At 48.2% G+C, this 18,584-nt stretch overlaps 1 long non-coding RNA gene across 1 annotated transcript in view; it reads left to right on the plus strand.

Annotated features, from left to right (window-relative positions):
- Window positions 1–18,584, plus strand: part of LOC103883730 — a 44,232-nt gene that overhangs the window by 2,421 nt on the left and 23,227 nt on the right. Inside the window, exon 2 of the long non-coding RNA XR_002522716.2 lies at window positions 6,405–6,643. This is a non-coding gene — a long non-coding RNA (uncharacterized LOC103883730). The remainder of the gene's footprint in view (window positions 1–6,404; window positions 6,644–18,584) is intronic.

An 18,584-nucleotide genomic window follows, 5' to 3' on the forward strand; every position in this document is an offset into this window, starting at 1 on the left:
GAAAGGGAAGTGGCAGGAGACTTAGTTGGGCCACAGGAGAGCCCCAGGGAAACTAAGGGGGCAGAGAGAGGGCGTGAGGGAAAGAACAAAGGGGAACATGGCCAGCCCCTAGACTCCTTTCTGATGCTTTGGGAAGGAAGAGATTGGGGTTCTTGGAGAAACCTGGGCTCCTCTTTCCTTCCCCCCACCACATGCTCAGTGACTGCTGGGAGGTGCTTTCAGATCCAATGGTTTAAAAATCTAGTTCCCATGAATTATTAAGAAGCAACTGAAAATGTCTTCAGAAAAGTCCCCCTTCTTCCCCCAGCATCCCATTTTCTGGGAGCCTAGGATGTGTCGTTTAAAACCAGAGTGAGCTTCAGAAACAACACACAGGGCGAAGCAGCCCAGTTAGAGGGCCCAGGCTCTACAGGGTATGGATCGTGTTACTTACTCACTCATTCATCCCAACACATCATCAGGGCTGACTCTGTTTAGGTTACTGGATGGAGGTTTTGGGAGGCACGGCCTGGGAAGGGAGAGTAGATGCATACCTGTTCACACATTTGTTCGTTTATTAACACCGAGCATGAGCCAGGCACCATGTTTGGGCGCCGAGTGCAAGCAGATGCAGTTTAAGTATGAAGCAGAACATGAAAAGGGCTGTGAAGGAGAGAAGGGGCTTGGGGATTGGGCTGCACCGGGCCTCTGCAGGCAGCGCGGTCCAAGACCTCTCCCAGCTGCGAGGCAATGCTGAGTGAAAGCTGGACGGACTACAGCGCCTTCCGGGCCTGCATCCTTTAAAGCTTTGCACCAGCTTGCAGAAGCCCACAGGGCTGCAATCACTGTGCCTCAAAGTTATACCAAGGCAAAACCCAACGATGAGAAAGAGGAAATGTTGAGGCAGTTTGGGGGAGCCCTGGATTTTTTTTTAGAAGGCCTTCTTTTCACTCATAAATCACTGTCCTCTGAAACCCCTCCTCCACTTTCTCTACACACACACTCTCTCTCTCTCCAAGAGATCAGCACATTGCAAAGACAGGTTGTTGAATATTTTCTCTCTCATCACTAAGAAGGCCTCCCTGCTGGGTGTAATCAAGAACCATAAACTCGCCTTGCGGCTTGAGTCAGTGTGAATCGAGCCCCAGTCAGCTTTCCTCGATTCAGACACGCTCTGGCCGGCTGACAGCACGGGCCAGGCCGGCGGGTGATGGCCAGGCTGCTCTCATAGATGCATCCGAAGGGGCTGCAGCCAGTGGGGCTGGGTCTCCTAGAGTCTCAGCCACCGGCTCTGTAATGACCTGGCATGGAATTCAGGGCGCCTCTCCTGAAAGGTCAGGAAGGAGAGAAATCAATGCCTGCAGACAAGGAGTCCGTGCATTGACAGGTGCCACTGGCACTCCTTGGCCGTCACCCCATGTCCCCAGGTCCCCGGGGAGAGGAGACAGCGACAGGATGACCTCTCAGACTTGGCAGTTATTTCTGATGAGCAGCCTGACCAGATGGCTTTCTCTCTGGTTTTTAGAATTGTTCCTTTCAAGGTGGAAGAGGGCATGGACCTGGTGTTGCCCCAGTGGGCTAGGGTGGGGCTGGAGGGTGGGGATATTGGAATAAGAAGGGAGAGTGAAGGAGAGGCACTGGGGGAGCTGGGCTGGTGGCTGGTTGGCTGCTAAGGGAGCTGTCCCGTTCTTTGCCTGTAAAAACAGGAATAGCAAGGGTAAGAAGTCTTCAGAGGGACAGCTGGGGAGGAGCTTTTCCCATCTTTCCTTGACTTTCTGTCTCTGACAATGTTACTGCCACTGCCTGGACCCCTGGGCCAGATGGTCCCTCCCTCCTGACTCAAGAGCTGCTTCCAATATCCCTTTTAAAAGATACCCTCCTCCTGTCAGCCAGCAAACCTTTAGGACACCTGAGCGGTTTCCCAAATACGCCTTGTACATTCCCACCTCCAGGCTTTTGTGTTTGCCATTTTCCCTGCCAGGCAAGCCTTCTCTTCCTTCTTTTTCTGGTAAGCTCCTTCCTGTCCTTCCAGGCTCAGCAGAAATGTCTCTTCTTCTGAGGAGCTTCACCCGACCAGGCTGAGGTCACCCATGGCCCCTGGGGAACTCATTCAATTCAGCCCTTAACATACTATGTTGTGGGGATCTGTCCATCTGCCCTCTGGGTGAGAGCTCCCCTCTAGGGTTGGGACTGAGTCTGACTCAGCTTTGTGTGCCCAGGGCCCAGCACTGAGTCCACTGGGATGAACAGGATCAGAAGTTTTATCACCAAGTTTCAACACTGCTCTCTGTCTGTACCTGCCTCGCTGTGTACCTGTCTACCTGTGAACCTGTGTACCTGAGTGGGAGAGTGTGCCTTGGTTTCCATGCATCAGTCTTTTGCAGGAATGTCTTTCTGCCCACTCTTCCGTTCTCCACCCTCCAAACCGGACAAGGAGCTCCTTGAGGGCAGGGCAAACTCTGCTTCATCTCTGAAAACACAAATACAAAGTGGGAGCTGGTAAAGATGTGTGGAACTGGTTCTGGATTTTGTAAAAGGGACCTGTTCAGGCAGGAACCCTCTAGTCAGGGTTGCTGTTGTGGCTTCCCATGAAGGGTCTGGGCAAGTCCCTGTGCAGGGTTCAAATGCTCACTCTTCATTGGGTGGGAGGGTCCTTTCCTTTCAAGCATGGAGAAGCTGCAGCCCCAGCATCTGCAGGCTCAGCCTCAGGGGCTGGCTCTCCACGCTGGGTCTTCACATTCCCATTAGCTAGTTGCGGGGCGAGCCCTGGGGCTCTTCTCCCAGGGCTGCCAAGTAGATGGCTCTCTAGAACAAAGGGCAGCGTTGGTTCTGCTGCTGCCTCCATAGCCTCCCTTGGGAGGCCGGGAGCCTGGACTCAGACAAAGTGTGGGTTTCCTCTCAGGCAGACAGCACGCCCGCCCTCCTGCCTTTGCAGAGGCCACAGAGATATTGCCCACCAGCTTCAGGGCTCTCATAACTCTTTCAAGACAATCACTTTATTTATATGAGTTTGTTTAAAAAACCCACAGACGATCCACCACGGGGACCTCTCCGACCAGCTCGGCTTGGTTCTCTCCTATCCTCCGAGTCCATAACTCTTAGTCTTTTGATTTTCCCAGTCCACAAACTATAAAAATCTTATTTCTATAAGGTCTTTTATGGTTACCAAGATAGTCAATAGTGTCATTTTCATTCATATCATTCTGCAGGGAAGTTAGAGGAAACGAACCAGACAGAGGAGAGCTATAAATAAGGTTCAGCTACACAAGGCCCCAAGCGGATCCCACTGCGTTCTTTTAAAACTACACATGCACAGAATACACACACACAACATACACATATGCACACGTATGCCCAGTCATGCTAGAGACAGGTGCACACGAAGTCACCCATGCACACAGGATGCTTTGTCCACATGCTGCTTGCACACACACACACGCATGTGCATGTATGTGCTTGCAAAATTTGGCAGTTTTAGAAAAAAGCCCTTTATGGGATTTGCCTGTCTTTGAAGGGCCAAGAGCAGGCAGCAGTACTTGCTGTGGTGAGATGGGGGAACTGAAGCAGGCCAGCTCAGAGAATGCATTCTAAAGCCATGAACTGCAAGGCTGGGCACCCGGCCATCCATGAGCTCATGTGTGGGGAGCTTTGGAATTCCCGCCAACACAGGAGCCTAGCTCTGGCCTGAGTGGCAGCGGCAGCCATCCAGCCAGCACTGGGAATGCCGGGCCACTCTCAGAGCTTCCTCTGACAGTCTCTTGGTGTCATCTGGGGGCCAAACCCCTCATTCTTTGGAGGAGAGCCAGCCAGCTTCACCATTCTGGTTTGTGCCTTGCTGCCACACCTGACTGTCCACAGCCCTGCTGCCCACAGCTTTGCCTTCAGGGCAGGACCCCAGAGGAGGAGCCTAGGTTGTGACCCTAGAGGAGAAAGCAGGAAGCCTTGGACACTGAGGCCCACGTGGTGAGGCAGAGAGAGAGCTGGCAGGGGAGGGGGAGGGTAAGAAGTCTTCAGAGGGAAAGCTGGGGAGGAGCCTTTCCCATCTTTCCTTGACTTTCTGTCTCTGGCAATGTTACTGCCACTGCCTGGACCCCTGGGAGCAGGTAGGGGAAGGGAGGGGCTGCATGGCTAGTGCCAGAGAACTGTACTCTCCTTAGAGAATTCCAGGCTCATTGGCATGGGGTGCAGAGGAAGGAATGGCTGCTGGAGTCAAGAGGTCTGGGTTCTAGCACTGACTAGCTGCACACTGCAGCCTTTTGCGATGTTGGGCAGACACTCTCCTGTCTCAGGATTCACCGCTGTACCCCAGTGAATCACAAGGAGGGATGAGCTCTCAGGTTCCTCCTAGTTTGGGAACTGCAGGTGGATTAGCCACACTTCAGGGTTCCAGGGCAGGTGTGTCTCCTTAGTTTCCCCATCTGCAAAATGGGGCTGATGAGTTTTTACCATTGGCAACATCCCAGGGACACTGTGAGGGAAACTGGGCAAAAGTCCAGGCGTACGGATGAGCTTATTTGGGAACTGGTGGCTTTGGAACTCATAACGAATGCAACCCATCAGGGTGCCCAAGACCTTGAAAACGATACCCTCCCACCCCCAGCTTCTTTCTTCCACCTTACTTCTCAGCAACCCCGTCCTCCCCCAGCACTGGAGAGCTGAGAATGCAGCCCAGGGCTCTGAGCTCGAGGCCTTGGAATTCCTCTATTCCCCTACTGCCTTCTTCAAGGGAACTATTAATTGTAATTTAAGCCTCCCAAGTTAAAAGCAGTGTGCAGATTTAAGGATTCTTTCATCCCAATTACACATCGTTTCTGGCTGCACTTTAGTGCCAGGCTTTTATCTGTTGTTCTGGGGAATCACTTATCGGCCAGAGCAGCGGGCTCCACGCAGATTGCTCCCTGATTATGTTTAATGGCAAATGGAGAGTTAACTCTCCTCCTTCCCCGGAGCTGTGTCGGCATTTTTCCCAGCCCAGCCGAAAGCAGCCCAGGGGAACAGGAGGGCATGGAATGGGGGAGCTGCAGGGACCTCCATGTCCTGGGACTATTTGTGCAGGGCTCCGAGGGGACCTGTATGGCTCAGGGTGGCCAAGAGGGCAATGCTGCTCCCCACCTACCGGAAGACCCAAGTGCTCTGTTTCAAATGCTGATAGCAGCCCTATGTTTATTCTACACATGCCACTACCATGGGAGGCTACTGTGTGTTCGTGCGTTGGGCTGGCCTCGTTTCCTTACTCACACTGCAGTGTGCCCGGCAGTTAGGGCCACTGCATCAGTCTTATACACACTTGCACACTCCAGGGTGAGCCCAGTTCTTGGACCTGCACTGCCACACACACACTCGCACACACACTCGCAATCAGCATCTCCATGTGCACAATCACACTTGACTTGCATAGACTCCCTACTCCCACCTGTGAGCACACCCTCACCTCAGTCCCAGACATGCACAGAGTTGGACCCTTCTCCACCATCAAATGGAGACTTTTCCGTCTGTCTGTCTTTTTGTCTTTTGCTCACAGAATTAGGCTGCCAGAGGAGCTTGGAGTGGATCTTGGAATGTCAGGTGATGAGATCGTAGACTCAGACCCCTGTGCCATTGAGCCCCCAGTGTCACTCATTTCCACTGGGTTCCCGAGCCCCAGTAGGATTGTACCTTGTCACAGAGTTTGGGCTGGCTCACTCCTTTGGATGCTACTCTGTAAATCTGAAACTCGACACTCCAAAGCAGAGCTTCTGGTCTCCCCCAAACCTGCTTCTCCTGCAGTCCTCCCCCGTCTCAGCTCTTGGCAAGTCCTTGCTTCCATTGCTCAGGACAAAAAAACCCTGGAGTCATTCTTGACTCCTCTCTTTTTCTCACTTCCTACTTCTAGTCCATCAGCAGATCATGCTGGCTGTATTTTAAATACATATTCCTAATCTGATCGCTTCTCACCACCCCCACTGCCACCACCTCGACCAACCCCACGAAGACCTGGTTTACTGTAGCAACCTCCAGACAGGCTTTCCTGCTCCTGCTCCTCCCCTCCACGTGGCAGCCAGATCCTGTCCTTCTCTGCTCCTCTTGAAGAAATAGTTGAGGACCTTACAGGGGCTTGCGAGTCCCTATGTGATCTGCTCCTTTAACCCCACCCGGTCCTGACTTCTCCCCTGTTTTCCCTCCTGCACTCCTCTTCAGCCACAGTGACCTCCTTGCTGCACCCCTGCCTTAGAGTCTTTGCTGTTTCCCTGCCTAGAATGCTTTTCTACCCGATCTCTACTTGAATAACCCTCTTCCTCCTCCTTCAAGCCTGCTCCAATGTCACTTCTTAGTGAGATCACCTTAAATATCCTATTGAATCCTGCAACCTGCTGCCTCTTCAGCCCCTGCCCTCCCAATCCCACTTACTCTGCTTTTATTCCCTTTTTTCTTTTTCTCTTTTTCAGCAGAGCATCTACCTTCTATCACAAGTTGGGTGCACTGGGAAACAGACTCCGATAGAGACTTCGGCTTGCAGGAAGTTTACTGGGGAAGGCTCTCACGTAACATAAAGACCTTCAGGGAGTGGAGGAAGCAGAACAGGCAGAGGGAAAAGTTGAATTGTGATATAGTCACAACAAAGGACTTAGCTGACCCCATGGGGAGCTGTGAGCTGGGGGGACTTTCAGAGTCGCTCTGCATTAAGGTGAGGGGGCTGGGGCCTGTATAGCCCCTCATCTACCTACTATTGGGTGTGGGCTGCCCCCAGGGAAGGGGAGTGACCTTGGGTAAAGCAGCTGTCTTCTCTAAGCACAGTTCTGGGGAAGGACTCAGCTGAATGGCTTTGGCCACCAGTGCTCCCAGCAGCTGGGGGTGAGTGCGTCCATTCAGAAGTGGAGAACTGGGTGCCCCACCACAGCATCCACTCTGCCTTTTACTATACATAAATGGGTAAATATCAATATATAAAATTTATCGTTTGTTGGCTGGGTGCAGTGGCTCATGCCTGTAATCGCAGCACTTTGGGAGGCCGAAGCAGGTGGATCACTGAGGTCAGGAGTTAGAAACCAGCCTGACCAACATGGTGAAACTCCGTCTCTAGGAAAAATACAAAAATTAGCCAGGCGTGGTGGCATGTGCCTATAATCTCAGGTACTTGGGATGGGAGGCTGAGGCAGGAAAGTCGCTTAAACCTGGGAGGCGGAGGTTGCAGTGAGCTGAGATCATGCCACTGCACTCTAGCCTGGGCCACAGTGAGACTGTCTCAAAACAAATAAAAATAAAAAATAAAATTTACTGTTTGTCTATCTTTCCCTCTAGAAAAGAAGTCCCAGGAGGGAAGGGAATCTCTGTTAGTACAGCTCCCTGATGTTTTTCAAGTGCCTGGAATGGGCCAGTTTTGGCCCATAGTAGGCTCTCCGTATATATTTGCTGAATGAATGAATGAACCTGCTCATTTCTCAATGTCCTGCTTGTGTCTGTCATCAGTTTCACTGGAGTCTCAATCTCAGTTTGGCCACCAACCAGTTGTGCAAACTATAGGCAAGTTGTTTAACTTCTTGGAGCCTCTGCTTCTTCATCGGTAAAATGGAATAATAGAAGTACCCATCTCACAGGGTTTTAGGAGGACGAAGTGAACTAATGTTTGCAAAGCACCTTGCAGGTGCTTGGGACAAAGCTGGTAGTCACTGAATATTAACTTGTTGTCAATGTTGTTAGTACCTTGGGCTCTCCTTGGTTTGGGTTGCTGCCAGGATTCTTATCAGACTTGAAGACAAAGCCAAAACTCCAGCTGGGAAATCTTGATTTTCCAGGTGTACAGGGATAGGTGGTGTACAGAAGTCTGATCTGCAGAGGTCATTATTGGTTAATGAGGATAGAGGTCTGCTTACAAGCCTCTGACTGGAATCCTTGCCTTGGGACAGCTCAACATGTACCTGTGTGTGTACGTGTGTCTGCACACATGATTGCATAGAGCTAATGCAAGCTAATTCAAAGCTGTGCATTCCTAAAGGATAACTGGTCCTAGGTAGTAGGCCTATATAGGAAGCCAGTCATTAGCAGGGTCAAAAGAGCCATCTTTCCTTCCTATCTTCTGCTCACTCTTTACCTCTTGCATGGGCTTCTTCCCCATTGCTCCTCCGAATGAACTCACTTCCCAATATCCAGTGACTTCCTTGTTGTCAAGTCCAGTGGTTGCTTACTTGACCTCAGCAACGATACTGACCACCACTCTCCATCTTTATTTCCCTGATTTGGGTGTAGTGAATACCGTGGTATGTCTCCCTAGCTTTCCTGCAAAAGGACTCACTGAGGCACTCTGTTCTCCCAGTCAGTGAAAGCATCTGTGGCCAACAACATTCTGAGTCTCTTCCCAAGAACTGCCTTTGGCCACATGAAACTGTCTCTCCCAAGTGTTATGCCACCTCCCAAGGGTTACACCACTTCCCAAAGGGTACAACACCTCCCTGGAGATAGTTCAAATTCAATAACTGATAACTCTTGCTTCATTTTGGGACATCTCTAAAGGGTCATAGTTGCTCTAGCACTTTCTACCAGTCCTTGGTCAGCCCAGATTTACCTCCATTGTCAATACATCAGAGTTCAACTTCTCCCTCTGCCTAGCCTGGCTTCCCTTCCTCTTTGCTGGTGTCGTGCCCAAGATCATTCTCCAATAAGTCTTCTGCATGCAAATCTCCATCTTTGATCTATTTCTGGGGAACCTGACCTACTACTACAGTTGGTGCTAGAAGTGGTTCCTAGGAAACGGACTCTAAAATGGGATTTTGGAGCTGGATCATCCACCGGCCAGTTGGTAATAAGAACCCCATCACTGGTGGTGGGTGGAGGTACTGATAGCCCCTGACATGTTCTAGCAGTGCAATTGTTAAAACTTTCACTGATGGGGAAGTGGGATGGGATACTTGTGAAAGGGAAAGTACTATTGGGTGTACTCTCTCAGACATTCGAGAGGCTCAGAGGAGTGATAATTATAAAATCTATGGAATTAAATGATTGTCGCTGGGGGCAAGCAAGGCATTGGAAAAAGACAATGAAATGCTGAGAGTGATTAATCACCAATTTAAGGTGAAGTGTGAAAGCCAGAGGGCCTCCTTGCCATCAGATAAAGAGGTTTTCTCCTGCAGCTGGAAGGCAGAATAAACTGAGGTTTGGCCCAGGAATGCATTGTAAGAGCAGCAGATTTCCAAAGAAAACTGAATTCTCAACATAGCCTGTTAGCTCTGTTTGATTGATCAGGGCTTGACTGGGGGCTCTGACACTTAGGACAGGGGCATCTGTATGGATTCCCTTGAATGCCTTGAAACTCTAGGTCACCCTGAGCCCTTTGAGGCCAGAGTGTCCTTTGCCTTCCTGTGAAAGGCTAGAGCTTTCCTGGTGTGATGGTTTACTGAGTGTCAACTTGATTGGATTGAAGGATACAAAGTATTGATCCTGGGTGTGTCTGTGAGGGTGTTGCCAAAGAAGATTAACAATGGAGTCAGTGGGCTGGGAAAGACAGACCCATCCTTAATTGAGTGGGCACCATCTAATCAGCTGCCAGCAAATATAAAGCGGGCAGAAAAATGTGAAAAGGAGAGACTGGCCTAGCCTCCCAGCCTGTGCCTTTCTCCTGTGGTGGATGCTTCCTGCCCTTAAACATCAGGCTCCAAGGTCTTCAGTTTTGGGACTCAGACTGGTTCTTCTTGCTCCTCAGCCTGCAGACAGCCTATTGTGGGACCTTGTGATCGTGTAAGTTAATATTTAATAAATTCATATATATATATATGTATACTATTGATTCTGTCCCTCTAGAGAACACTGACTAATACAGATTCTGGAACCAGGAGTGAGTTCTAGAGGAACAGAATATTAAGGATGGAGTTCTTTCATTGGTTTTGGGGTTTCTGGAGTTGGCTGCTTAATATGATTTGACCTCAAAATGCTAAAGACTCTACTTATAATAGTATGGAGAACACTGATAGTCCTTGGTGTGAACTGTTTAGAGAGTTATGCAAATAAATGGATTTGACACTCCTGATTTGCTGCTCATGAGAGGCAAGGAGTTTAGTGATTCTATACACAATACCTTTGACCATATGTGGAGAACCAAAGAACATAATGAAGCTGGTTGGTTGCTCTAAGTTCAGTGGACAAAGTGATGAAAGAAAATAATGAACTCAAGAATTTTGTCTCCTGACTTCAGAAGCAGATATTGAGCCTCAAATCTGCTAAGACTGCCCTGAGTGAGAGTCTTATCTCCTGTAGAGAAAGAGCTGAAATTGTGGAAAAAGAGACACAAGCTCTTATCATGTGAGTGGCTGACCTGCAACCAAAGATGCATGCATAGCCTCACCAGGTGTCTACTGTTAAAGTGAGGGCATTGACTGGAAAAGAATGGGACCCTGAAACTTGGAATGGGGATGTATGGGAGTTCCCTGATGAAGCTGGAGACACTGAGTTTGTAAACTCTGATGAACCTTTTATGACAGAAGGAACAGCTTCGCCATCCCCAGTAGTGGCAACATCCCCTTCTGGACCCATACTGCCATCAGCCTTTCCACCTTTGCCTGAGGAGATAAACCCTGCACTGCCTGAGGCAACAGTGACGGCCTCCCCTGAGGCAGTTGCCAGGCAAAATAATGTTGATTCTCCTCAGGAGCCACCCCCAACACCCCTGTTTGCTTCTAGACCTATAACTAGAATAAAGTCCCAGCAGTCCCCTGAAGCTGAGGTTGAGAGTATGATCCATGAGCAGGTGTGCTACACTCAAATAGGGGAGTTCTCTAATTTATATAAACAGCAATCTGGAGAACAGGCATGGGAATGGATATTAAGAGTATGAGATAATGGCGGAAGGAACATAGAGTTGGATCAGGCTGAATTCATTGATTTGGGCCCTCTAAGCAGGGACTCTTGTTTTAATGTTGCTGCTGGGGGAGTTAAAAAAGGTTCTAATAGTTTATTTGCTTGGTTAGCTGAAATATGGATTAAAAGATGGCCCACTGTGAGTGAACTGGAAATGTCTGATCTCCCTTGGTTTAATGTAGAGGAAGGGATCCAAAGGCTTAGGAAGATTGGGATGGTGGAGTAGATTAGTCACTTTAGACCTACTCATCCCAGTTGGGAGGATCCAGAAGATATACCCTTGACCAATACCTTGTGAAATAGATTTGTGAGGGCAGCACCTGCATCTTTGAAGAGCCCTGTAATTTCTCTTCTCTGTATGTCAGAGCTAACAGTGGGAACCACAGTCACTCAACTACAAAATTTAAATTCAATGGGAATAATTGGATCCCGAGGTGGCATGGGCCAAGTGGCAGCACTCAACCATCAAAGGCAAGGTGGGCATAGCTACCATAATGGGCAGCAGAGGCAAAGAGGCAATCAGAATAGTCTGACTCATGTAGAGCTCTGGCCTTGGCTAATTCATCATAGTGTTCCTATAAGTGGAATTGATAGGAAGCCTACTGCATTCCTACTTAATTTATACAAGCAGGAAACTTCCTGGTTGAATGGACAAAAGACTAATTTGAATTATAAAAACAGAGAATCACAGTCCCTCAATCATTTTCCAGACTTGAGCCAGTTTACAGACCCGGAACCCCTTGAATGAAGGGGAGGCAGGGTCCCCTTGAGGAAGGACCCCACTACATTACTGATAATTTATGCAGTGAATCTTTCTCCCATCCTTCCCCAGGGAGATATCCAGCCTTTTATCAGGGTAACTGTGCACTGGGGAAAGGGAAATGATCAGACATTTCGGGGACTACTGGACACTGGCTCTGAGCTGACATTGATTCCGGGGGACTCAAAACATCACTGTGGTCCTCCAGTTAAAGTAGGGGCTTGTGGAGGTCAGGTAATTAATGGAGTTTTAGCTCAGGTCTGACTTACAGTGGGTCCAGTGGTTTTCCGGACTCATCCTGTGGTCATTTCCTCAGTGCCAGCATGCGTAATTGGCATAGATATACTTAGCAGCTAGCAGAACCCCCACGTTGGCTCCATGTCTGGTAGGGTGAGGGCTATTATGGTGAGAAAGGCCAAATGGAAGCCATTAGAGCAGCCTCTACCTAGAAAAATAGTAAATGGAAAAACAATATCACATCCCTGGAGGAATTGTGGAGATTAGTGCCACCATCAAGGACTTGAAAGACATAGGGGTGGGGATTCCCAACACATGCCCATTCAGTTCTCCCATGTGACCTGTGCAGAAGACAGATGGATCTTGGAGAATGACAGTGGATTAAATTTAACCAAGTGGTGACTCCAGTTGCAGCTGCTGTACCAGATGTGGTTTCATCACTTGAGCAAATTAACACACCTCCTGGTACCTGGTATGCAGCCATTGACTTGGCAAACACCTTTCTCCATTCCTGTCCATAAGGCCCAACAGAAGCAACTTGCCTTCAGCTGGCAAGGCCAGGAATATGCCTTTACTGTCTTATCTCAAGGGTATATCAACTTTCCCGCTTTGTGTCATAATCTTATTCGGAGAGACCTTGATTGCTGTTTTGCTTCCGCAAGATATCACACTGGTCCATTACATAGATGACGTTATGCTGATTGGATCAAGTGAGCAAGAAGTAGCAAACACACTGGACTTATTCGTGAGACATTTATGTACCCCAGGATGGGAAATAAATCTGACTAAAATTCAAGGATCTTCTACCTCAGGAAAATTTCTAGGGGTCCAGTAGTGTGGGGCCTGTCAAGATATTCCTTCTAAGGTGAAGGATAAGTTACTGCATTTGGCCCCTCCTACAACCAAGAAAGAGGCACAATGCCTAGTGGGCCTATTTGGATTTTGGAGGCAACACATTCCTCATTTGGGTATGTTACTCCAGCCCATTTATTGAGTGACCTGAAAGGCTGCCAGTTTTGAGTGGGGTCCAGAACAGGAGAAGGCTCTGCAATAGTTCCAGGCTGCTGTGCAAGCTGCTCTGCCACTTGGACCGTAGGACCCAGCAGATGCAATGGTGCTGCAGGTGTCAGTGGCAGATAGGGATGCTGTTTGGAGCCTTTGGCAGACCCCCGTAGGTGAATCACAGAGGAAGCCTCTAGGAATTTGGAGCAAAGCCCTGCCACCTTCTTCAGATAACTACTCTCCTTTTGACAGACAGCTCTTGGCCTGTTACTGGGCTTTGATGGAAATTGAACGTTTGACTATGGAACATCAAGTCACCATGGGACCTGAACTGCTTATCATGAACTGGGTGCTTTCTGACCCATGGAGCCATAAAATGGGTTGTGCACAGCAGCATTCCATCATCAAATGGAAGTGGTATATATGTGATCGGTCTCGAGCAGGTCCTGAAGGCACAAGTAAGTTACATGAGGAAGTGGCTCAAATGCCCATGGTCTCCACTCCTGCCACCCTGCCTTCTCTTCCCCAGGCTGCACCGATGGCCTCATGGGGAGTTCCCTATGATCAGTTGACAGAAGAAGAGAAGATTAGGGTTTGGTTAACAGATGGTTCTGCACAATATGCAGGCACCATCCGAAAGTGGACAGCTGCAGCAATTTCGCCCCTTTCTAGGACATCCCTGAAGGACAGCGGTGAAGGGAAATCTTCTCAGTGGGCAGAACTTTGAGCAGTGCACCTGGTTGTGCACTTTGCATGGAAGGAGAAATGACCAGGTGTGCAATTATATGCTAATTCATGGAGACTATAGGCAATGGTTTGGTTGGATGGTCAGGGACTTGGAAGAAGTATGCTTGGAAAATTGGTGATAAATAAATCTGGGGAAGAGGTATGTGGACGGACCTCTCTGAGTGGTAAAAAACCCTGAAGATATTTGTATCCCATGTGAGTGCTCACCAACGGGTGACCTCAGTAGAGGATTTTAATAAGGATTTTAATAATCAAGTGGATAGGATGACCCATTCTGTGGATACCACTCAGCTTCTTTCCCCGGCCACCCTGATCATTGCCCAATGGGCCCATGAACAAAGTGGCTATGGTGGCAGGGATGGAGGTTATTCATGGGCTCAGCAACAGGGACTTCCACTCACCAAGGCTGACCTGGCTACAGCCACTGCTGAGTGCCCAATTTGCCAGCAACAGAGACCAACACTGAGCCCTCGATATAGCACCATTCCTCAGGGTGATCAGCCAGCTACCTGGTGGCAGGTTGACTATATTGCACCTCTTCCATCATAGAAAAGGCATAGGTTTGTCCTCACCGGCATAGACACTTACTCAGGATATAGGTTAGCCTATCCTGCATGCAATGCTTCTGCCAAGACTACCATCCGTGGACTCATGGAATGCCTTATCCACTATCATGGTATTCCACATAGCATTGCCTCTGACCAAGGCACACACTTTATGGCTAAAGAAGTGTGGCAGTGGGCTCATGCTCATGGAATTCACTGGACTTACCATGTTCCCCATCATCCTGAAGCAGCTGGATCAATAGAACAGTGGAATGGCCTTTTGAAGTCACAATTACAATGCCAACTAGGTGACAATACTTTGCAGGGCTGCAGTAAAGTTCTCCAGAAGGCAGTGTATGCTCTGAATCAGGGTCCAATATATGTTACTGTTTCTCCCATAGCCAGGAGGGTCCAGGAATTAAGGGGTGGAAGTGGAAGTGGCATGACTCACAATCACCCCTAGAGATCCGTGAGCAAAAGTTTTGCTTCCTATTCCTGTGACATTATGTTTTGCTGGCCTAGAGGTCTTAGTTCCAGAGGGAGGAATGCTGCCACCGGGAGAAACAGCAATGATCCCATTAAACTGGAAGTTAAGATCGCCACCTGCACACTTTGGGCGCCTCCTACCTTTAAGTCAACAGGCTAAGAAGGGAGTTACAGTGTTAGCTGGAGTGATTTACCCGGACTATCAAGATGAAATCAGTTCACTCTACAAAGGAGGTAAGGAAGAGTATGCATGGAACACAGGAGACCATTAGAGTGTCTCTTAGTATTACCATGCCCTGTGATTAAGGTCAATGGAAAACTATAACAGCCCAATCCAGGCAGGACTACAAATGGCCCAGACCCATCAGAAATGAAGGTTTGGGTCACTCCACCAGGAAAAAACCCCCACGACCTGCTGAGGTGCTTGCTGAAGGCAAAGGGAATACAGAATTGGTAGTAGAGGAAGGTAGTCATCAATACCAGCTACAACCGCGTGACCAGCTGCAGAAATGAGGATGGTGATTGTCATGAGTATTTCCTCCTTCTTTTGTTAAAAATATGTTTGTGGATGTGTACGCTTGTACTAAGAAAATATCTTCATTTTATTTCCTTTTTCCTTTATCATGTGACATAAGATTTATTGACTTCATATCAGCATTTAAGTATTGTTAACTTTATGTAATAATATTTGGGGATTGTTGTGTTTCTGGTTGTAAGAAGGATAGTTGTATTATATTAGGCATAATTATGACCTTATTGTCTTTATTTGAAGATTACGTATGATCTCAGGAGATGTGTATGGGTTCAAGTTGACAAGGGGTGGACTTGTGATGGTTAATACTGAGTGTCAACTTGATTGAAGGCTAGAAAGTATTGATCTTGGGTGTATCTGTGAGGGTGTTGTCAAAGGAGATTAACTTTTGAGTCAGTGGGCTGGGAAACGTAGACCCTCCTTTAATTGGGTGGGCACCATCTAATCAGCTGCCAGCGATTATAAAGCAGGCAGAAAAACGTGAAAAGGAGAGACCGGCCTAGCCTCCCAGTCTACATCTTTCTCCCATGCTGGATGCTTTCTGCCCTAGAGCATTGGACTGCAAGTTCAGTTTGGGACTCGGACTGGTTCTCCTTGTTCCTCAGCTTGCAGACTGCCTATTGTGGGACATTGTGGTCATGTAAGTTAATACTTAATAAACTCCCCTTTATATATCTATATCTATATCTAAATCTATATCTATATCTGTATCTATATCTGTATCTGTATCTGTATCTATATCTTTATCTATATCTATCCTATGAGTTCTGTCCCTCTAGAAAACCCTAATACACCCGGGCTTGAGGATGATGCAAAGGCCTCTACCTTACAAGATGCCATGCATCATGCACCCTCCCCCAATTCCTGCCCCAGCATATGGTCTCCCACCTCCTCTTCCAGCAGCCAGACCAATACCTTGGGTTGAGCTGCAACATAACCTGACTGCTAAGGGAGGGAGTCACTGCAGGCTGCAGCCAGTGAATACCAGCAGGAGCCGGGAGTTTAACTTCATTTCGTTCTTGCGTCATTGACAGGCTTGCCACCTCTGGTTTCCACCCTGCGGCTCTATTTTCCATGTTGCTGTTACAGGGATCTTTTCAGGTATCTCACCACATCTCTGCCCTGCTTAGAAGCTGCCTTCCCTAGGGTTATGCCCCCTCCAGGACCAGCCCACAGCTAACGGTGGCTGAGAAGGATTCAAACGCCTGCCTCCTTTCCCTCAGTTTGGGACAACCTTGAATTTCCTTCCTACCTTCAGAACTTCTCATAGGTGAGGTTTAAGTTGCAACCATATTACTGGGCCAATCCTGGCTTCCTCCATCTTTATAGGCAGATCTCTCCAGAGCAACCCTCCTGCTGCAATGAACCTCATGCACCCGTGTTTCAAAGTCTATTTCCAGAGAAAATACCTCTTTAAGCATTCGTAGATTTTCTTTCTCTGAGCTCTTTCAGAATCATGCATATATATTTGCTATTATGTATTTTTCAGCTATCCTGTTGCTGTGTAACAAACCATCCCTAAATGTGGTGATTTAAAATAATGCTACATTTTTTTTCCCCATGATTTTATGGGTTGACTGGCCTCAGTCGGGCAGTTCTGCATCACCCGGTGTAGCTTAGGCCACTCATGTGTCTGCACTCACCTGGGAGCTCCACTGTAGCTGGAATGTCCAGGATGGCTGCTCATCCTCCAGGACATCTGTCCACATGGCCTTTAATCATTCCCTAGTCTGGCTTGGGCTTCCTTATGTCATGGTAGCTGGATTCCATGAGGGAGAAAGTGGAAATGGCCGCTTCTCTTAGGGATGGGGCTTATAAGGTTTAGAACCTCACTTCTGTCACGCTCTCTTGGTCAAGGCAAGTAACAGGCCTGCCAGATTCAAGGGGAGGGGAAATAAGCCCCACCTGCTGATGGGAGGAGCATCACTTCCATCCAGGGATGAGAGGGAGTAGTTAAAGACCATTGGAAACTATCTACCCCAGCATGTAACACCATGATACTGGGAGCTCCTTGAGGGCAGGGATTCATCTGTATAGCATTGTCCCTAGCCCACGCACTTCCAGGAGTGGTCAGAGATTTCTGGTGACAGAGTGAGCTCCAGCCCTAATATTCCTCATTCTGCGTTTGGTCCCCATAGATCCTGGGCAGGGGGTAAAGAGGTAGTGAAGCCAAGCTACAGGCTGTCAGCTGCCTCTATGGGGACATTGCTTTAATTTCCAAGATAGCAGTTCAAATGCTGTCTGGAGTCTATTTCTGGGCACAGACGCTGCCTGTGGGGCATGAGTGGGGCACATTTTATTCAGCCACATCGTTACCCAGGGCCAGGGCCCCAGAACCAAACACAGGCTGAATAATTAAAGCTTGTCTCTTCTCTCTCTTGTCATTGTACATTTAGAGCATGTGGAAGTCATTAGTGTTGTTTGTCAAATATTTCTGGCGATGCACCTGCTGAACACATGGAAAGATTGCACTTCTTGGCCCTCTTGTGGTTGGGTGAAGCCTAGTGATTAATTCTGGCCAATGAGTTGTGAATGGAAGTGACTTGTGCCATATATGGGCATTTAATTGCTGCGTGAAGCCCTTCAGAGCTCTTTGCCTCTGCCTTGGAGACTGGCAATGTTCGAGATGGTGTCTGATCCATCAGTTGAGTGAGGATACATGGAGCAGAGCCCCACCAACCCATGATGCACAAGTGGCACGAGTGAGAAATAGTATTTGCTGTTTGAAGCTGCTAAGATTAAGGGGTTGTTTGTTACGGCAGCATGACTGAGCCTACCCTGTGTGATACAAGGGCCCTGACTCATCTTGAGCTCATCTTAGCATTTAGATATATCTAGAGTGGGATAGAGGCAGAGCTCTGGGGAAATAACTCACCTTCAGGGAAGAAGGAGTAGAGATTGGAGTAGATAATGGGGTAGGAATCCAACACTGTATCAGCAGCCCGACTAATATAAACAACTAATATATTAACATGTGTTAGAGTTGTAAAGGCGTCATAGTAACACTGAATGGAATAAGTATTCAGGAAAGTGGGGCCATTAAAAAGATTCCTACCCCTGCCTCCTACATGTATGTTTCTTTCCTTCCCCTCCCCCTCCCCCAAATCCCCTCATTCACTGCAAGGGATTTGAATAGTTGTCTTAAAGGCAGAGTGATTTGAATGCCCAGACATTTGCATATGGGCTTTCCTTCTGTTGCTTTCTTTATTCTAGTTCGGTGGCTCTCTAACTTTAGTGTGCCTAAAAATTTCTGTTCATGGCTATATAAACAAACCCATGTATACTGTACTTTATGAGTGGTTTGGGTTTTTCAAGGGTACTTTAGACTATATGCAATTCTTGTCTTATGCACAGACTTCAAAATCTAACCTCTGTGTAAGATGAGATTCCATTGTTCAAAACCAAAAGAACCTTGCAAATTTTATGAGACATAGAGGGCACAAGATGTCAGCAGCAGCTGCTCGTAGCCCAT

This window comes from Papio anubis, chromosome 1 (assembly GCF_008728515.1).
Source record: "Papio anubis isolate 15944 chromosome 1, Panubis1.0, whole genome shotgun sequence".
Lineage (NCBI taxonomy): Eukaryota > Metazoa > Chordata > Mammalia > Primates > Cercopithecidae > Papio > Papio anubis.